Genomic DNA, 21,465 nt, shown 5'->3' on the forward strand with positions numbered 1-21,465 from the left:
GCTGAGCGACATTGCAGCTCCGTGTTGGGCGGCAGGTGCAGGGTCCAGCTGCCTCCCGGCCATGGCCGCGTCCCCGTGTGCACGGAGGGACAGACCCTGGCCACCCCTCCGCCCATCTCGGGGGACCCCACGTCCACCCCCTTACCCTGCCCAGGAACTCCGGGAGCCAGTATGCAGCTCCCCCATTCCCCGTCCCCCCACATGGCCTCTAGAATACGCAGCAGGCCCCCAGATCCAAGCTCACACAGGGGGTCATAACTTTGGGGGACCCTGTTCACCCCAGAACAGCAAACTCTGCCGGGGGTGGGGCAGCGGCCGCTCCAAGTGCCTTCCACGGTCGCTCACTGGATCAGGGACCACCCAACTGATAAAGAGGGTGCCGACTCGAACCCAGGGCCCCTAAGGCCAGGCCTGGGCAGCGGAGGAGGCCGAGGGAGCACCTGGGTTTTCTGGGCCCACACCTGCCAGTCAGGTATCCCCAGCCCCGGGCTCTTGTCACCTGTGCTCCCCCCACGCCCGCCGCCACCACCCCCCACGGGGCCTCGAGTCTTGAGGGTGGGCGGCTCTGTCCCCGGGTGCCCCGGGCTGGGGGGCGGCCAAGGTGGTGGAGAGGGGGCGTCGCCAGCCTGCGTTGCCACGGCAACCTGTCTCCCGCAGGCGACAAGGGCGGCTGGGGGTGGGCGTCTGCGCCCAGCCGCCAGCCCCTCCTGCCTCTAGCCCACACCCCAGACGCCGCCCCCTCCAGGAAGCCTCCCTACCCCCACCCCATGGAGCCAGGGCAGGGGGGTAGGGACCCAAACTCTTGGGTCTGAGTCTGCTGTGTGGCCCTGGACGGGGGTCTTGGTGCCCCTGAGCCCACTGGCCATCTCACTCTGGTACAAAGCCCTACCTGGGAGAGACTAGGTGAGGACCCTGGATGCCCCGGGGTGCTGGGGGCAGGGCAAGGGTCCCCAAGATCCCCAAGGCCCAGGTGCTCAGGCTCCGGGCAGACTTAGGGTCCTTCTCTCCTGCACACCCCCCACCCCCAAGTCACTTTGCACTGCTCCTTGGCCCTCCCCCCAGAGCCCCCCCCCCCAAGCACCTGCCCTCCCCTCTCCATGGTCCCTCCCCCGCAAACGGCCACCAGAGGGTGCCTGTGAGCCCCTCCCGCAGGTCCCTGCTGTGCTCAGAACCCGCCAGGGCTCCCAGCTGCCAGGCACACACCCTGCCCCAGGGCCTTTGCACAGGCCGTGCCTGCTTCCGCAGCCACCCACTCAGCTCCTCTGTTTCCCTCGGGTCTTTAGAAGTTCTGGTGCTCCCACACCTGCCCTGTCGAGCCCAGTGGGCAACACAAGGAGGTGAGGCGGGCATTGGGGAGGTGACCAGGGAGGCTGTGCAGGACCTTGTGGGCCTTGGGAAGAGATGAGCTCCCATACGGATGTCACAGAGCAGGGGCTGGCATGGGTGCACACGAGGCAGCGTCTGGGAACCCGTGTGCAGGCCATCGCCTGGTCCCCATGATGGCCGCCTCCTACGGACAGTCCTCCCAGACTTACACCCTCAGCACGCTGGTGGAGCTCCCCACGGCGAACACCATCCACCTCCCGGGTGCCCCCACAAGCTCCCCCGGTGCATGCCAGGCAGAGGGAACCAGACCAAACAAGTCGATTCCGTAGAGGGAGGGGAAGCTGGGACAGGGGGCAGAACTTTTAGAGAGAGTGATTGGCGTTTTGGCTGCGGTGAGGGAGTGGCCTTGCAGGTGTGCTCTGAGGAGACACAGGCTGTGCAAAGGCCCTGGGGCTGATCAGGCCACGGCTGGGTTAGGGGGATCTGGTGCGGGGTTGCGCAGGGCAGGAGGCGGCCAATTACAGATGGACAGGTCACTGCTCATCCTGGGGCCAGGGAGTGAGCCAAGAAGAGTTTTTATATATTTTTCTAAGTACACCTTTCTTTAGTTTCATTGTATTTGAAAGGCCCAGAGACAGAGATAGTCCTTGCGTTGCTGGGTCACTCCCCAAAGGCCCACAGCACCTAGAGCTGGGCCAGGAACTCCATCCGGGTCTCCCACACAGGTGCAGGGACCCAGGCGCTTGGGCCAGCACCTGCAGCCTCCCAGGGTGCGCATGCGCAGGGAGCTGGCTGGGAAGTGGAGCAGCCAGGACTCCGCCCCTGGTTACAACGGGGGGCGGGGCCAGGGACGTCCAGGGGCGGGGCTCAGGGAAGCGGCTCTAGGGGCTGCCTACAGGGCTGGCCCCCCCTCCAGAGAATGCGGTGGCCCAGATGTCAGCGGTGTCTCCCTCCAGCCTGGGGTCCCTCACGGGCCACACAGGAGCACCCATCGGGAGCCAGCCCCTCTGTGACGGGGGCGGCTCTGGTTATTTTTAGCAAGGGGGGGAAGGGAAGCAAGGCTATTTTTAGCTTCTCTATTGAATTTTCATCTCCCCCTAATTTTCAGGAATGCCCCTTGCTATGCAGCCACTGACCCGGGGCCAGGGGCGGAGCTAAATAAGGGTGAGGATCTCTTTCTAGAGGGGTGGGCTGTGGAGTTGGGGAAGCGGATGCTTGCCAAGGGGACCCCCCACTTCCTGCCTCGGGATCCGAACCTTCAAGGGCACACAGCAGCTTGGGGGATCCACTTGCCCAGCCCAGATCCATTCACGCGTCTGTGTGCCCCAGGGTACCCCCCAAAGGGGGCGCACACAGGGGCTTGCAGTCTTTAGAGAGAGGTCCCTCCCACTTGTCCAGGCTGCACAAACAGGACCCCTGAGTACGGGTGCCTGCCAAGGTGAGGTGCGAAGGCACAAGGGCAGCCAGTGACCGCTTGTGCAAAGGCCCTGGGGTAGGGCGGCGCTTGGACTGGTGGATGCACATCAGCACAGGAGGGGACGCAAGGTCAGCCCCGCCCCCCAGGACTTCTCCAGCCTGGGCCTGCCGCAGTGGGGGAACCCACGCGGGGGAGGAGGCTGTGAGGGGATCCCCTTCCCCACACCCCCAAGCCTTCTCCTGAACTCCCACAATAGAGGCCCCCTGTGTGCAATGCCTTATGGCGAAACCATGAGCTCCCAGCATGGACAGGACCCGGCTGCCGTCTGTCCACCGTCCCCAGCGTGGCGCGCCCCGCACGCAGAGCCGCTGGGAGAGGAGGTGCGCGGGGCCTGGGTGCCTCGAGCACACAGCTGAGCGCGCCACCAGGGCCGTGCACACAGGAGACAGACAGCCCCGTGGGCGCGCAGGCGCCTGCACGAGTGCCGATGGCTGCTCCGATGAAACTCACACACACACTGGCCTGGCCGGCCACCAGGGCCGGTCACCGTCCCAGCCACGCCCGCGCAGAGCAGGTGCACACACACACAGACAGACACACACCTGCCAAGGGGCGGGATTTCCTGTCTGCTGAGCCCCTCACCCCACCCTGGAACCCCAACTGATAGCAGGCACTCTTTGCCCAAAGCAGAGTCCAGGGTCCCCGTCGGGGAAACTCCCCCCACCCCCAGCCCCGACTTCCAGGACCCCTCCCCCACGCCCGCCCGCCGCCTCCCCACGGACCCGGCGGCGTCTGGAAATCGGATCCGATCCAGAGTGGAGAGCCCACACAGAAACCAGAGCCGGGCACGTCCTTGGCCACCCGTCTGGCTAGACGACGGTGGGGGTGGGAGCAGGGACGCCCCCAGACCCCCCCACACACGGCAAGTGGAGCCGCTACCGTCACCAGCCAGGAGCCCAGAGCAGCACAGGAGCACGGGGCCCCTCCCGCAGGTGGCCAGGGCGGCGGGGTGGGGGTGGGGGCCTCCTGAGCGCCCCCCCCAGGAGAAGGGGCTCCCCTGGGCAGGCTGGGAATAGAAACCAAGCCTCCCCCGCTCCCAGCTCCTCCCTGACGCCAAGCCCCAGGTGTGCTGGTCCCCGGCGCACGCCTGGTGGCTCCAGCCCCGCTGGAGTTACGCGCGACGCCCCCACGAGTGGGGCTGGGGGGGGGCGCAGGTGGGGTGGGGGTGGGGGGCAGGAGGGCACGGCGTGGCTCCTAGGAGGCCCTTGCCCAGGTCACCGAGAGGAGTTCGGGTTAGAAGAGATGGTGGCAGGTGCCCGGCTGGCTCCCACGTGCGCGCGCGCACACACACACACGTAGGTGGCTCCGGGCACGCGCGCCGTCGCCCGCCAACCGTGGAAATCCGTTCCCTTTCCCGCTTCCCAGATGATCTTTCATCTCGCTAACGAACAGCAAGACCGCGGCTGATTTTTCTACACTGGGCTCCTCCGTCTCCCTGCGGTCCACTCCCCCCCCACGCCGCGATTCAGAGCGGGGGAAGTGGGGAGGGGGGAGGAGCCACCTGTCCCCAAAGCCGGGTCCGCACCCCCCACCCCATAGACCTGCGGGGCAACCCTGACCCCTCACTGGGACCCATCACAGGCCAGGGAGCCCCCCCACCCCCCAGGCTGCTGGCACGAGCAGCCCGATTGGGTCTGGGGTCGCCTTAGAGCCCCGAGCCAGCCTGGAGGTCATCGGGCCTCCCAAATAGACGCCCCACCCCCAGGGGCTCCCCTCCCGCACCTGTCCGCACCCGGGCCCACGCTCACTCCCACAGCGGCTGCAGAGAGAGAGAGAGAGAGAGAGAGAGAGGGAGAGAGAGGCAGAGAGAGAGAGAGGCAGAGAGGCAGCCAGCCATCTTGGTCGCCATGTTGAGCCCCTCCCCCTCCTTCCCCCTCCCCCTCCCCGCGCACCACATGTTTGGATGTGGGCAGACAGGCGCGGGGCTCCAGGGTCGGTCCAAGCCGGGATGGCGAAGGCGGCCCCGCCGCCTCCAAGCTGGAGTGGACGCGGACACGCACGCGGCCGCCGTGGCTGGGGGCTGGGGGGCAGGGGCCCACGAAGGGAGTCGAGTGAGGGGCTGGCCCGGCGCTCCCGCGGAGGGCAGGGGTGCTGCGCTCGCGGGGGCTGAGTGGCAGGCACGGGTACCAGGGGCGCACTGGAGCCAGGCCTCGCTAGGGGAGCATTTGTGGGGGGGGGGGCGCGCACGGCCACACACTCGGATTTCTACCCCAGGACCCTCGCATGACAACTGCACCCCCACCCCGCCCGGAGCACACCTGGGGGGGAGGCTCGCCCTCCTCCCCCAGTGGCTCTCAGCCCTCGGCCTCTCCAGCTGAAATCGGGGACCGCGGAGGGAGATTCTGCCCGGCTACAGCCCCGCGCCCCTGCGGCTGCAGCCGGCTCGACACCCAGACAGACCCCTCCCCGCGTCCCCACCCCCCACCCCCCACCGCTCCCAGAACCCGCGCCGCGGCTCTACCGAGGGAAAAACAACCCCTCCCCCCCCAGCCCAGCATCCTGCGGCGCCAGCCCCCCGACCCGGCTCCTGCGGGGTGGGGGTGGGGGGCGCGCACACGCACCTCCCCTGCTCACACCCAGACACCTACACAAACAGGGCGCAGAGCCCCCCCCCCCGCGCACACGCACCGGGGACACGCAAGTACCGCCGCGCCGCTTCCCCACAAAGGCTGACGCGCGCGGCGGGCACACGCAGCCACGCGCGGGCACACTCGCCGCCTCATCCCCCGCCCCCCACGCCGTCCGCATCCCCGCGCCCCGGCAGCTCGGCTGGGGGCCGCCCCTGTCGGCTTCGTCGCCCACCCCCACTCCTCCTCCCTGGCTGGTGGAAGTGGGGAGCGCACCGCCCCCCCCACGACGCCCCCTCCCGCGCGCAGGTGCGGTGACCCGCGGGCTCCAGCTTCCCCTCCCCCCACCCCCACCCCGCGCCCGCGGCTGGGACAGGCCCCGGCTCCCATCCGTCCTGCTCCTTCCCCCCCGCCCCCGCCCCTGGCCCTGCACACCTGGCCCAGGTGCGGCGTTGCCCCCTCCAAACCGGGGCCCGCAGCCACTCACCTGTCCGGCGCTGCTCCCAGATCGGCCCCGCGCGTCTCTCCTGCGGCTCCGCGACCCCGGGCCCCCCGCCCGGCACATCTCCCGGAGCCGGGGCGGGCTGGGGGGGCTGCGGGGGGGGCGAGTGGCGGGCTGGGATTGGGGCGAGGGCGGCCTCCGTGTCCGTTCCCGGCCCCGGCTCAGCCCCGTCGCCACTGATCAAAAATGTTATTTAAAAAAAAAGAAAAAGAAAAAGAGAGAGAGAGAGAGGGGAAAAAAAAAAAAAAAGGCGGATCACACCGCCGCCCCCAAAGTCAGCGGCGGCGCAGGCTCGGGGCTGGGGGCGCGCGGGTCTGCGCCCCTCCCGGGGAGCCAGGCGGCGGGGCGGGGGCGGCGTCAGAGCTCCGGGGGCTGGGGCGAGGCGGCGGCCCCCGAGGCGGCGCCCGCAGCGGCCCGCATCTCCCCCGCAGCTCCGCGCCCCCAGCCGAGGCGGCACGTGTGCGCCCAGGCGACTGTCCCAGCCCCCCCACCCCCGCTTAACGCGGCCGCCGGGGCAGCCCCGCAGGCCCCCGCCGCCCGGCGGCGCCGCTCCGGGGCCCGCGCGGCCCCATCGGCCGGGGCTTGCCCCCCCTCGGCAGGCGGCGGGGCGGGGGGCGCAGCAGCGCCGACGGCTCGCGCGGTCCCCCCGCGGGGGGCTCGGGATGGGGGCTGGGGCGCGGGCGCGCGGGGTGGGGGGCGGCCGGAGCGGGGGCGCGGCGGGGCCGGGCCCGTGGGCACCGCAGGACGCGCGGACCGAGCCGACGCCGGGATACAGCAATGACAGGCGCCTGCTCGCCCCGCTCCCCGGCGCACCCGCTCCGGGATGGGGGGGCCGCGGGCGCGCGCAAAACCCGGCCCGGAGCCGCCGCCGGGGACGGGGCCGCCGCAGCCAGCTGGGGCGCACGGGGGGCCGGCGCGAAAACCCGGCCTGGACGTCCCTTCCCTGGAAAAGCGGGGACGACCGGGCGGTGGGGGGGGGGGCGGGGCGTCGGGACGACCCGGAGCGGAGTTTTCCGAGGGGAAGCGATTTTTTTTTTGGTTGTCCAAACCTGGATTGGATTCAAAAGGTGCAGGATCCACGTGGGGCGGGGCAGGTGGGAGAGTGGGGTGGCCCGGGATGGGGTGCGGGGTGGGGGGAGCTTGCGGCACGGCCCATATGCACCCTGGGCACGCAAATTTCAGGCCGAAGTCTTCCTCCTCCGGGAGACGGAGTGATGCGTCAGGCCTAATGCAGTGGGAACAGCCGAAGACCCGGCCGGGAGTTCCCCGGGACCGGGGCGCTCACGGGGGAGGGGGCTGGCTCCGTGGTGGGGCCCAGGCCCGTGCCGGGGGTGGGGGTGGGGGAGGGGCAAAAGGCGGGCTGGACTCGGGGCGGGGGCCGGGGGGCTGCACCGGAGCGGAGCGGGCAGGTAGCTTTGGTTCCTGGATGCAGGTGGGGGGCGGGGGCGGGGGCGGGGGGCGGGGATGCTCGGAGGAGGAGGAGGAGGAGGCTGCTACCCTGGGAGACCAGACCTACAATAAAAGGCCAGGGCGGCGCGCAAAGCCAGGACTGGAGCGCCCCGGGGCCGGGCTGAGACCCCACCCCACTCCCAGCAAGAAGGACCCTGGCCTTGGGGCAGGGGGCTTGGCACTGACCGGCCGAGCGGGGTTGGGGGGGAGAGGCGGTTAGAATCCGTGAACACCGCAAACGTCTTGCTTTGGGGTGCGGTGGCGCGGGGGGGGGGGTGGGAGAAAAGGGAGAGAGGGGGGAAAAATTGAAATTTCGGTTTCGGGCAACAGGCAAAACCCGGCAGGCGGATTTCCCAACTGCAGCTCAAACACAGAGCATATCTAAGTAGGGCAAAGGACAGGCTTGGGGGTCCCTAGGTTTTGGGAGCCCCCTCGGCGTGACGCCGGGCTAAACTCAGGCTTGGATCCTCTGGGACGGAAGGCCCAAGTGGCAGCTCCCTGGGAAGTATTAGGAAGGGTCTGGGGGCGGTAGGAGGACTCCGAGACCTTGGGGAGCCCCTCCCCCCCCAGCCGCACCCCTATGCACCTGTAGCCCAAGCTCTTGGTAGGTGGGGCTGGCGTGGGCTTGGCTGTGAGTTGGGGGCCACATCAGAACTTTCCCCGGCGGGGCGGTGGGGGTGGGGGGAGCGGTTTGGATGACCAGGGACCAAACACCCTGCGCCCTCAGGGCCCCAGGCCAGCCTGGATACCCCCCCTTCCCCACCAACACACACACACACACACACACACACGGAGACCCCAAACTTCAGAGTAGAGGATCAAGAAAAGCACTAAGGACGCTCCGTCCATGGCAAGCTGTCCTGGGAGTTCCAAGAGGCAGTTCCGGGGCTGGGGGCGGGGGCGGGGGGGGGGTTAACAGCCCATCTCTTTGAGGATCCAGGGGTTGCATAAGGAACAAGCCCCCCACTCGCGCTCCGTGCCTCGGTTTCCCCCTTGCAGAGACCCAAAGCTTTGGCGTTGGAAGACCAAAGTTTAGCAAGCTCGCCCCCACCCCCACCCCTGCCTCCAGCCCTGAGCAGCCCACCCCGTGCCAAGCGAGCAGGACAGAAGGGGGTCGTGGCCCTGGTGAAAGCCACTTCCCCCTGCCCCGGTTCCCTTCGGAGAGAGAGAAACAAGAGACCCCAGCCAGGATTCCAATGCCCGACCCTGCGTTCCCTGGCGGTGCCCGTGGATAGCGCAGCGGCCCTGTAGCTAAGTGTCCCGGATGGGAACCCTGGACCAGAGGGGTCGGTACAGAGGGGCCCGGGGTTGGGGTGGGGGGCGCGAAGTGAGCCAGAGCGCCCCCAGTCCGCCCTCCCTTGCTGCGCAGTCGCAGTAGAGGCCCCAACAGGCGCCGGGCTCCGGGAGCGGACGCGGCCCCGCGCGTGCGCGCGTGCGCGCGGACCGGAGCTCCCCGGGCGACCCGTTCAGCCCCGGGTTGGCCCCCTGGCGCCAGCAACAGCCGCATGTTCCGTGCATGCGGTCCCTGGGGACTCCGGCGTCTTAGGGGGAGCCTGCGCATTCTGGGAACCTGGATTCTAGACACCCCCAGTGCCTGTGCACCCCATGCCTGTGCACCCCTAGTGTGCTCCCGCCGCGGCGTCTCCGGGACTCCACAGTCCGTTCACACAGCACCTGGGACATCCCGGCCTCGGCCTGGCCTGGCCTCGGACACTGCTCCGCTGCCCCGTGCCCTTGGGGTGTCCAGCCCACTGCCTCGGGCCGCCGCACTCACAGCCCAGGGGGCTCGCCTCTGCTTGCACGCAGCACCCTCTGCCGCGTTCGGGTGTCAGGCACCTTAGGTCCTTTGGTCTGCATTCCAGATCCTGAGACACATTGGGGTGCAGGCAGGAGGGGTTGCAAATGAAACACCTTCTTAGAGCTCCGCCAGGCACCCCCAGCCTGCCGGCTTGGCAGACGTCTCAGGGGCACCCCCTTTCTCCTGGGACGGACACAGGAATTAGCCCGACCTCCTGTCCAGTCACCCTGCGCGCCACCCCATTCCACCCCCACCTAGGTGAAGAACTCGGAGGCTCCGGAATGGGGGGGAGGGGTGAATTCCAGCTGCTGTGTTCTTGGGTGAGGTTGAGAAGCATGTATTGAGTACCTACTGTGTGCCCGACGTCGTAACGGGGCAAGCAGGCAAAAGGTCGGACAAATCCAGACTCCAGAGGGAAATATTCAGAGCCCTGGAAGGTGATGGCGAGGCAGGGTGAGATGGCCGGAGGCTGCCATTTTCGAGGGGGGCGCGGGAACAGCTTGTGCAAAGGTCCTGGGGTAGGGACAGTCAGGGTGACTTCGGGTTTTCGCTCTGAGGGAAGTGGGAGCCACAGAGGGCTCCGGAGCGCAGGTGGGACCTGACCTAGGTGTCCCCCGAGTGTCCCCTGTGCCACTGTCGAGCAGAAGCCAGAGAGCAGCGGGAGAGGTGGCCGGTGCCAGCCGTGGGAGGTGACCGCCGAGGTGACAGTGGGGTGCGTAGGGGCTCTGGGCGTGTCTCAGAGGTGGAGCAGCTGGGGGGTGGGGAGTGAGCTGCAGGGGAGGAGCTGAGCCAAGGTGGGCATCTAGCAGCGATGCCCACGTGGTGCCTCCTGGGGAGGGGGCGGGACTTCTTGTCCACCTGTCCACGGGGTGGCCTCCCACGCAGGTGCAGAGGCCCGAGCGCTGGAGAGCCATCGCGGCTGCCTCCCCGGGTGCGCACGCGCGGGGAGTAGGTGCCTCCAGCGGCACCGCCACACTGGCTCCTAAATACCAAAGACAGCGTCCATGGCCGCGCCGGGCAGGACCCAGACAGGGCCGAGCCCATGCCGCCGACGGTTCAAGTCCCGGCTGCTCCACTTCCGAGCCAGCTCCCTGCGCATGCGCCTGGGAAAGCAGTGGGAGATGGCTCAAGGGCTTGTGCACCTGCGTGGGAGACCCGGATGGAGCTCCCGGCTCCTGGCTTCATCCTGGCCCAGCCCTGGCTGACAGCCATTGGGGAGTGAACCAGCGGATGGAAGACCTCTCTCCCGCTCTCGCTCTCGCTCTCTCTGCCTTTCAAATAAATAATAAATCTTAAACCAAGACTATGGGCTGGCGCCGTGGCTTAACAGGCTAATCCTCCGCCTTATGGCGCCGGCACACCAGGTTCTAGTCCCGGTTGGGGCGCCGGATTCTGTCCCGGTTGCCCCTCTTCCAGTCCAGCTCTCTGCTGTGGCCCGGGAGTGCAGAGGAGGATGGCCCAAGTCCTTGGGCCCTGCACTCGCATGGGAGACCAGGAGAAGCACCTGGCTCCTGACTTTGGATCAGCGAGATGCGCCGGCCGCAGTGGCCATTGGAGGGTGAACCAACGGCAAAAAGGAAGACCTTTCTCTCTGTCTCTCTCTCACTATCCACTCCACCTGTCAAAAAAAAAAAAAAAAAAAAAGACTGTGGGCAGGGCTCTTCAATGATGACACAGAACGGCCGAATGGAGCAGCAAATCCACCCCTGGGAAAGAACTGGTAGCAGGTGCATCCGCAGGTGCCTGGCGGAGGCGGACACAGCTCCGGGAGGCGCCCCCTGGCGCGCGACCACAGCAACACCTGCAGGCCCAGGCACGCGGCAGAATACTACTCACCCCTTAAAAGGAAAGAAACCCGAGCGCCTCCGCGACGAGGCCCAGCCCGGGCGGCACTGAGCTGCCTGGGAGAAGCCAGACGCACGCGGGACGGATACAGTGCGGTCGCGTGTATCCGGAATGCCCAAATCAGGCAGATCTGGCGAGACAGGAAGCAGATGGGCGGCTGCCAGGGCCTGGGGCTGGGGGTGGGGGAGTGTGTGCTGATGGCTTCGTTTGGAACTGACTTGGAATCAGCCGTGGGGAACGTAGGGAGCTCCATTAATGAGCCATGGCGTTTCTGCTACAATGTTAGGGGAATTGTTATCTGAAGGTTGTTTTTTTTTTTTTTAATCATAGGAGTGATTTGGGAGGGAGGGAGCCAGGAGGCCAGGGAGGCGGCGGCGGCCCCCAGGTGGGAGACAGGCAGTGGCACCTGCCTTTGGGGGTGGGACAGAGCAAACAGGACTCCCTTAATTGCTGCACTCCTGCGCCCTGGGCTCTGCGCGCTGTGGAAAACCACAAAGCGTCCCCCTTGCCCCACCCCCAGCACCTCTCTCCCAATTATCGTCCCCCTCCCAGATTCCAAGCCCAGACAGGGCTGCGCTTCTCTCCCCGGCTGCCAGGGGCCGCTGTGTCAGGCCCCGCCCCTCCCCTCCCACGGGAGACGTGGCCTGGGATCCCTAGCACAGAGCTGGGGTGGGGGGAAGCTGGGTGGGGGAAGGTGAGGAGGAGAAGGCGGGGATACCGACTGGGAGAGATGAGGAGCGGGAGAGTTTAGGGGTGTTGAGTGGGGAGGAAGCCACCCTGAGCATTGTAACAAGATGAGGCAAGGCAGGACTGGACTGGGGCAGACGGGGCAGTGCCTAGGGAGCAGTGGGATGGCGGCGGGGGCGGGGGTCCTCCCCCTTGGACCCCAGGCTTGGGGAAAGAGATTCCCAAGTAGGAGCCCAGGAGGGTGCGGTGGGGCGGTCTCCACAGAAGAGACCATCCAAGAGGGTGTTCTGAGGATGTCACTCGGGGGCTGTGGGGATGGGGTGGGGGAGACACTGGCCAGGTCCAGGCTGCAGGAGGGAGCAATAGGGAGTAGTGAGGCCTGCGGCAAGCTGCTGAGGCCTGCCAAGCCTGTGGGGGCTTGAATGAGCGCTCATACAGGCCGCAGGTGGCTGGCTGAGCCCATCCCCCTCACTCCCATTGTCAGCCAGCGGCCATTGGTCTAGCGCCACCACCTGGTGACTACGTGCAGCTGCATGGAGAAGGCTCTGGCACAAAATCCGCGGAGCTGCCGCCATCAGACAGGGCCCTCCTGGGGTGACGTCCTGTGGCTCCCAGCCAAACACAGCAGCCTCTGCCGCAACTGCCTGACGCCGAGAGCCAAAGCGTGGCTGCCCGCTGGCAAATGGAAAATAAATCGGGGTGGGGGCTGGCGCTATGGTGTAGCCGGTAAAGCCTTGGCCTGCAGCAATGGCATCTCCTGTGAGTGCCGGTTCGAGTTCCGGCTGCTCCACTTCCGGTCCAGCTCTCTGCTATGGCCTGGGAAAGCAGTAGAAGATGGCCCAAGTCCTTGGGCCCCTGCACCTGCGTGGGGGACCTTGATGGAGCTCCTGGCTCCTGCCTGGTTCAGCCCTAGCTCTTGGGACCAGCAGATGCAAGACCTCTCTCTCCCTCTCTCTCTCTCTGTCTCTCTCTGCCTTACAAATAATCCAATACATCTTTTTCATAAAATGGTTAATCGTACACTGTGTGAATCTTACCTCCAAAATGTTTTTTTAAATAAAAAGACCGAAGCTGCAGAGTGCACACCAATCGCGTGTGGGCGTGGTCCTGGGAGAAGGGGAAGGGGAGACGCAGGGCGGGACCAACGCAGCCCAGAGACACGGGGGGGGGGGGTGGGCAGGAGGAGGTTCCGACTTGGAAGGGGAAAAAAAAACTGTGTCCGGGCTCAGGGGAGCGCCCTGGTGCACCCGGGCTGTCAGGCAGCCTGCCGGTGGGTCAGAGGCCAGCAGCGAGCTGTCGCAGGGAGCCCAGATTCTGACACGTGGAAGAGAATGACAGGCGCTCAGCCAGGCTCGGGCGGCTTCTGGGGGCTCGGGGGGTGGGGGGCACGCAGGGCTGGGCGGGCCAAGAGAGACGGCGTCCGGACCGCGGGTCGGGGGTCCCTGCCCCCCACCCCCGGGTCTGGCTGAGCCCCCTGGATGGTGGAGGGAAGCGGGAGGCCCGGATGGAGATCCTGGTGCCGGCTCGGGGCCCCGTGCACCTGCTGGAGTGCACCCCGTGCACCTCGGGCCTGTCCTTGTGGTCGCAGGTCCTTGCGGGGAGTGGATCAGCAGATGGACGACCTCTCTCTCTCATCCCCCCCCCCAAAATCCTGTGATGCCAGCCTCAATCTCACCCATGAGAGGCCCACTTTTGAAATTAGCCATCACTTGTCATGGCTTTTATTGATTTGAGAGGCTGAGTGACAGAGACGGAGACACAGAATCTTCCACCTGCTGGGTCCCTCCCCAGAAGCCTGCAATGGCCTGGGCTGGGCCAAGCCGGAGCCAGGACAACCGGGAACTCCATCCAGGTCGCCCACGTGGGTGGCAGGGACCTGCAGCACCTGCTGCCTACCAGTGCACACGCGCAGGGAGCTGGCTGGCGGCGGGACTCCTAAGCAGTCCCTAGCCCCGGACAGCCTGGGGCTCGGATAGGGCAGGCGGCGTGGCAGTACCGGCGGTCGCCGCCAGGGGGAGCCACCGCCCCGTGTGCCATTCCCCATCCCTTGGGGAGGGGCGGTCAGCCGTGAGCTGACCCCAGCGACCACGATGGAGGAAGGGCCCAGAAAGGGAAGGTCATGGTCATTTTATGGGGTGCTAACAAAATGCGCGAATTGAAACAAAGGCGGAAGGGGGAGAGGCTCGGATCTGGGGGCCCAGGCGGCAGAGCAGGTTGGGGTGCGGTCCAGGGTGGCTCCCAGGCCACAGCCCTGGTCCCTGGGGTCCCCCCACTTTGTGGCACCCCTGAGAACATACCCGGAGCCTCTGGAGCAGACAGATGCCCATTGTATTCGCTGATGGATGGGATGTCACACCCAGGGGCGCTGAAACCTGGAAACCTGGGGGGGGGGTGTTCTTGCTGCTTGGTTTCCCAGGGGTTTATTTTGGAAATGGTTCAAGAAATGCTTGGACGGACCCCACCAGAGCCACATCCTGGCTGCTTTTCCCAGGCGCTGGATCAGAAATGGAGCAGCCGGGACTCCCGCCGGCCCCCTGTGTCTTTCCTTGTCATGCAGCTGGGAATGGAGACTCAGAGACTTCAAGCGACAAGCCCAAGGTCACCACAGCACCGGGACATTTGAGTTTGGAGACTTACTCCCATTTCACACATGGAGAAACTGAGTCCCTGAGCCCGTCTTCCCCCAAATAAAACCAGGCCAACCAGAAAGCCATGGAGCCAGGCTCTGAAGGGACCCAGGTGGCCCAGGCCCTTGGAGGCCAAGCGCACACACCGTAGGGGGCTGCCTGGAGGAGGTGGGCGCTCCCTGGAATTCGAGGAACCGGAGGGGCTATCAGCTTTCGGTGGCACCCAGGACGCGGGCACGCGTTCCCAGGCGGTTCTTGGAGCACAGATTCGCAGAGCCTCATTAGCGGCTCTGAAGCCCCAGCCGCCCTGGGGGGATGAAAGGGCCTGGGCGGCCGAGGGGGAGCTGTCCTAATTCTGGTCCACCTGGCAGGGGGCCCGGGGCACTGCGGCCATTGTGGCGGCCGCCGCTCTGTCTGGGCTTCAAATACAAGGCCTGAAAGTGGGGGGGGGGGCGCCTGGAGGCTTAGCTCTTTTTCCTAATTTAAAGATATTTCCAGGCGTTCCGGGAGCTCCCCTACCGCGAGGCAGGAAGGGTGGAATGGGGTGGGGGGCCTTGAAACTCTCATCGCTGCTGCCCAGGGAAGGGTTGGGGGGGCGCCGGGGCTGCTTCCGGGCCGAAGGTGGGGCCTGAGGGTGGGGTGGGGACCCTCCGGATGCCCCGCCCCTGCCTCAGTCTCCCTCTCTGGGATCTCATGAACCCGACGCACCTCGGGGTGCCCCCCTGGAGGCCCTGGCTTGGGAGAAGCAGAGGGAGGGGGCCTGCTGGGAGTGGGGGCTCCCGGGGGGCGCGCACAGGGCCCACCAGTGGGGGTGTGGGGGGTCGCCCCCTCCTCTCCTCTGCCCCCCCCCGCCAGCTTCTCTCCCACCCCTGCCTCTCCTGGCGCCCCATCCTTGGGCTGCCTTGTCTGGGGGGTCCTCCCCCCACCCCTGTCTCCTCCCTCCCTCCCTCCCCTTCCTCCCCCCTCCCCGGCCCGGGCTCCGCTCGCTGCCCTCCGCCATCTTGCAGTGTGCTGGGGCGGGAGCGGCGCGCTGGCGATGGGAACAATGTATCATTCATGAAGCGGCCCCCCCCCACTCCGTGCCCGCCTGGAAATCTTACATTCGCGCCACACAGATCCCCTCCCGCCTGCCCGCACGCGGAGGGGCTTCCGCGGCCCCAGGGGCCGGGGCGGGAGATGGGGGAAGGGGGAAGGGGTTTACTCGGGGAGGAGTGGGGGGGATCATCGCAGCCCTGGGCCAAGAACCTTGCAGCCTGCACCCTCCCCAGATGTCTCCCCGCCAACCGCCAGGTTCCCTGGGGCCTGGCCGCAGCAGGTGCACCTGGGGGGCAGGGGTGGGGGGAGACGCAGCAGGTGCACCTGGAGGGCGGGGTGGGGGGCGGGGAGCAGCAGCCGGGCGCGCTGCTAGTTCCTAGATGGGGGGGGGGGGGTAGCAGGCGCGACCCTGGCTCCTACATCCAGGAGTGAGACCACCCCACCCCCACCCGCAGAGCCCGGAAAGGCGAGACCTGCAGCTTCTCGGGGCCTTGACACCGAGCCCAAGGCACGAAGGCGACCCCTCACTTGGCATCCCCCGCCCCCACTCCCCCATCTAGGCACCTGGCTTTCAGCCCCGCAGGCGCCCATCCCCTGACCCCCTAACACTCCCGTGGCCCCCGTGGCGGGCACACTGGGTGGGGGAGATGGCCGAGGGGAGGGAGAGGAATCCCACGTGGAGTTAACGGACCTAGGGCGGCCGATCCGACCCCAACCCACCCAGCGGAGACCCAGCCAAGCCTCACGCATGCGCACCTGCACCTGTCTTGCCTTGGGGAACCCCGCCCGCTGCAGCTCCCTTGCTGGGGTCCCCCCAACCCCGGGATCCCAGGCCCCGGGCCCTGGAGGTCTCCCTTGCTTTGTGCCAGCCGCGAGGCCTCTCTGAGTTGGAGATGGTAGACGGTGCCCCCGCCGCCGCCCCCCTCCCTGGTCCTTTGGCTCCCTCACGGCCAGCTCCTTGGCCGAGGTCTCTCCCTCCTCTGCCCCAGCCTCGGTGGAATTTCGCGGGGCTCGGAGTCATCTTAGGACGGACAAGAGGAGTTCCTTCCTGGGGCCTGGGTCTCTGCTCCCAGCCCCTGCCACTCTCTGAGATGCCTGTGTGTCTCCTGTCTCCTGGCACAGGTGCAGTCGCAGGTTAAACAGACTTCAGCGTGTCTTCTTCATTCAAATGGAACTGGAAATTCACTCTGCCTCTGTCCCCCAGCCCAGAATTGACAGGAAGAATTGGGAGGAGGAACCGTTCGTCAAAGGGAAGAGGGATCTGCCAATAAAGCATGCAGATCCACTCTATGTAAAGAGTTCCTAGAAATCAATAAGAAAAAAAGGCACAACCAGACTTCTAGAATGGGAGAAGCTTCATCTTCCATTGCTCAGAGCAATGAAAAAGCCTCAGGAGACAGCTCAGCGTGCCCGGCATGAAAAGGACAGTGCTGAGAGTCAGCAAAGCCATGGTGCACCTGGAGCTCACCCATGTGCCTGGCAGGAAAGGTCCTGGGCCGTCCCAGGGAACTCAGCTGTAGAGGAGCAGCTGGGACTTGAACCAGCATCCATAAGGGATGCTGGCACTGCAGGCGCCAGCTTTACTCGCTACGCCACAGGGCTAGCCCCAACAACTCTACCCTGTAATAGTAAGGACCAGAATGGCTTCACACACACAGTGGGTCTTGCATACAGCTGTCACTCAGTAAATGCAGCTACTTCAATGGCCCCAGTCCCCGTGCCTGCAACATCAGAGGCAACCCTCACAGCAGCTCTGTGGGCCAGCCAGGACTGCGTCCAATTCACAGATCAGACAACCGAGGCCCCAGTGCCCTCGCACAGAGGGCAATCCCCAGTCTCCCAGAAATCCCGGAACCCGGAACCCCTCCAGGCCTTCAGCTCAGCTGGGAAGTGGGCTGGGGTGCAGACAGGAGCTGCGGGCCCTCACCTGTTCCAATTGTCACTGTGCTGGAGTCCCCACAGGTCACGGCCACTTCCTGGTCCTGTCCCTTCCTCTCCCTTCTCCCCAGAAATCCTTCCCCCAAAAAACAAACTGAGCCCTCCCGGGCCCCATCCCGGCTTCCTCCCCCGCTAGGACCTCCCATTGTCCGTTGGGAGCAAATCCTTGGGGAGCTTTCTCTGAATGCTGAGCGCCAACCAGGCCAGCAGGGGCCTCTCCACACCTGCGCAGCCAACCAGCGAGGGCGCAGCCATAGTAGCGGAGGAATTGCAACTGCTGTGAGGTCCTCCAGACATGATGGAAAGGAATGTGTCTTAGGAAGCAGACCCTGATCAGCCTCTCTCCGGGTTCTGCATCGTGTTGGGGGTGCCCCGGAGGCCCTGCGTTCCCCGGGTCCGCCACCAGGGGGTGCTGCAGGAGGTGGAGCAGAGCGAGGTCGTGGCTCAAAGCCCGCCAGGTCCACAGGCGCGGGAGACCCCACCCAGCAGGGGCCGCTGCCCTTGGCCCATTCCTCTTACTGCAAGGGACTGTGTTTAGGGAGCGTCTGAAAACATTTCCCTTTCACCCTTTTGTCCTGGCTCCGGGCAGGAAGCCCCGGATGTAAACCCAGGGACAATGCAGAGGAAGCCACAGTGGGTCTTGGAGTGACCCCATCTCCAGGGCAGGGTTTTTTCTGGGGGGAGGGAGAGGGTTCAGGCCCAAGGCAGACAGACGACGGACCCACAGCCCAACCCTGACAGGATGTGCTGTGTGACCTTGGGCAAGTGGCTCAATCTCTCTGAGCAAGCTCAACCAGCAGGTGCAAACGGGCCAAGGTGAGGGGGACGGGGGTAGGGGAGGAGGAGGGGGGGAGGGGGAGGGGAGAGGGGGAGGAGGGGAGGGGAGGGGGAGGGGAGGGGAGAGTGAGGGGAGGGGAGGGGAGAGGGAGGGGAGGGAGGGGAGGGAGAGCGAGAGGGAGAGGGAGGGGAGGGGGAGGGGAGAGGGAGGGGGAGGGGGAGGGGAGAGGGAGGGGAGGGGGAGGGGGAGGGAGGGGGGAGGGGGAGGGAGAGGGAGAGGGAGAGGGAGGGAGAGGGAGAGGTCTTGCACTCATTGCTCCACTCCCCCAAGCACCAGCCGGGTTGGAGACAGACTGAAGCCAGGAGCCAGGAGCTCCATCCGGGTATCCCCAGTGGGGTGGGGCGGGGTCCCAGCGCCCCAGCTGCTGTCTCCAGGGAGCGCATTAACAGGAACCCAAGCAAAGAGCCGCCTGGCCTGGCTGGGGGACACGGGGGGTCCCCAAAGTGGCGTCTCGGCCTCTGCACTGACACCCACCCCACACAAGGCCGTTCCAAGGGGGTGGGGGAGAATGGAAGAGCCCCAGATGGGGGACCCAGACTGCGAACCCCGCAACAGCAGCCAGGATAGCCCGGGAGCCCACTGCCAGCCCCTGGAAGCTCCCACCCCCACCCCAGCCCGCTAATTGCTTCTCAGGGTCGCAGGGTCTTAAGGCGCCCCTCTGCGGGATCTCAGCCCAGCCCTGCAGGATTGGTCCCATCTAATCTCTCAGCCCGCAGGCGGGAGTGCAAATCCGCCTTAATTCGTGTTTCCTGCCTTCTGCGGGCTGGGAGACCCCGGGGCTGGGTTTAGCAGGCGGTGCATCAGGGCTGGGAACCAAAGCCGGGCTGGGCAGGGGAGGGGCGGCAGGGGGCACAGGCTGGGGCTAGGGGTGGAGGGAGGCCAGCGCTGTCCCACCCCCACCCCCGGGGCCCCTCTGCTGGCTCAGGATCCACGCCCCCCTGCAAGTGTGGGTGCAGAGTTCTGGTGTCCGGCCCGGGAAAGGGGGTCAACCAGAGACGCTGCCTGGCCCCATACATGACACACACATGTGGCACGCCTGATACACACATGACCTGCACCTGCCATGCACTCAAACTTTCAGCTGTCCGGCCGAGCGCTGGGGCGGGTTCCCTTGCTGATGAGCTACTCCCTCGGGACTGTGTCTGCTCACGTCCGCCCTGAGCACCTCCCAAACAGCTGCGCCCGGGATTTGCACCAGTTGGAAGCCATTGGCGCTGCGCGCCAAGAGTGTCCTGCTCTTCCTCGCCCCCCTGCCGGACACCAGTGGGGACTGCACTTCCTGTCCACTCGGTGGCAGTGGGAGAAGTCGCCACCGGGGGCGCTGTCTGCAGCCCCGCTCTCCCCTTTCCCACGCAGCGCCCGGAGAAAACGACCGGGCAGGGGCCCCCTGCGGGCCACGCGGGAGACCTGGGTCAGGCTCCAGCACAGTGCTGCTCCAGCTGCAGGCATTTGCGGGGCGCTCTCTGCCCTCCAACTATAATAATAAAATTAATTACAGCAGTGAGCGCCCAGGAGCTCCCCCTCCCCATGTCCCACCCAGCTCACCCTGGGCTTCTTGCGCTTCGGTCTGGCCAGGCCCCGCCCCATGCGCTTGCTCCTCCCACTCAGCCTCCCCCTCCCCCATACAGAGGGGCAGAGATCTGGAGGCCGCTCCCGCCCCTCTGCTTCCTGACCCCTCCCCCCGGTCCTACCCCTCCTCTGCGGGTCCCCGACAGCCTCGTGGTACCTGGACGGGTGCCCGGGCACGGGTGGCCCCGGGGTTCGAATCCACAGCTGCCTCTCTCACCTGAGGGCAGAGAGAGAAATTTTCTACATCACGGGGTTTCCGGCCCCCACTGCTGCCAACAGGGTGGGGGGCAGAGGGTGGGAACAGGGAGGGGGGGGCTTAGCAGTCCTCTCTCTGGGGCTTTGGAAATTTCCAGAAAAAGGCCGCGTGCCTCACAGGGGGAGGCTGGCCTCTGCACTTTGCACTGGCTGTCCCCTGTGCCCCAGATGCTGTTCCCCGCTCCTCCAACCACCTTGAGCCTTCTCCCTGCCTGTCTGCTCTTGGTTGTGCTCACGGAGGCTACGGTACTTCTTGGGCCTGTCCTTCTGTCGTCTGTCCCCTCCCCCGCTGGCAGCACCAGCCCCAGCACAGGCAGCGCCCAGCATGAAATGACCTCGCGGTCGGTGTTTGTTGACTGACTACACGACGCGACTTCAGTTGGCTGCTTCTGTTAGGTAGGAAGTCAGTTATGAGCTTATGTGTGTGTGACAGGCCCAAACAGAAGACATCTATATGCATCTGCATCTCAAAGTCATCCTAACAAGGTTTCAGGGGAAGCCCAGATTTCGCATCCTGCCTGCCCTGCCCCCTTCTACCTGATAACCTGCCAGGCGGAGGCGCCCAGATTTCGCATCCTGCCTGCCCTGCCCCCTTCTACCTGATAACCTGCCAGGCAGGAGGCCCTCCACCCCCTCCTGCTTCCTGCCTGACAAATCTTCCTCAGTCTCCCAGGTGCAGCCCAGCATCTGCATCTCAAAACACCCTGCTCCCTTCCTCCGGTCTGATAACATTTGCATCCATAAAGTCCTTTGTTTCAGACCTTCCACAGGAAGAAGCTTCTTATCAGTCTTTCTTTCCAGGTGGAAGCATGTGAAGACAAAGACCTACTTCTTTAAAAACCCCAGCCTAAATGCAGGCTGGGCACTCTCTCTCAGGTCCTGTCTGGAGAGGTGCCCATCCTTTTTTACGGATGTCCCTACCCTAATAAACTTTGCTACTTTTACCTCCCACTACTCTCTGTCTCACGCCTGAATTCTTTCTTGCGCGAAGACAAGAACCCTGCAATTTCTCCGGTAACACTTCCAGACTACAACTCAAGGCTCCACACGGCCCCGGAACCCGGACTCACCATCTGTTCACTGCCGATTCCTTCTCTGTCCCCAGGGCCTCTCACTGTGGCTCTGCCTGTTGTGGCCGCGTGGGAAAAGGCTGCTGCAGCCCCCACCCCCTCCCTTTGTGCAGTGAACACACCACACAACTGTCCTGGGCGGCCCTGGCTGTGGGGCTCAGATCCCAGGCCAGTGCTGAGTTGGGGGAGTGGGGGGGACTTGCAGGGAGGGAGCAGGAGCTGGCTGCCCGCCGCCCCCCAGGCGGTCACACAATTTGCAACCTCTGTGCCTTGCGGCCCCTCCCGCGCCCCGCCCCCTCCCCAGCACCGCGGCTATTTTTATTTTTCCTTCTTATTAAATTTCCAACTTCTACAAACACCGCGGCCCGGCTCCGCCGCGCGCGGCCCTCGGAGCGGATTGGATTCACTGGCTTTTTATTAACAGATTGAAGAAGAAAAACCCAGCCCGCAGCTGCTGCCGCATGGGCCCCAGGGGTTTCTAG

This window comes from Lepus europaeus, chromosome 20, assembly GCF_033115175.1.
Source record: "Lepus europaeus isolate LE1 chromosome 20, mLepTim1.pri, whole genome shotgun sequence".
In the NCBI taxonomy this organism is placed as follows: domain Eukaryota; kingdom Metazoa; phylum Chordata; class Mammalia; order Lagomorpha; family Leporidae; genus Lepus; species Lepus europaeus.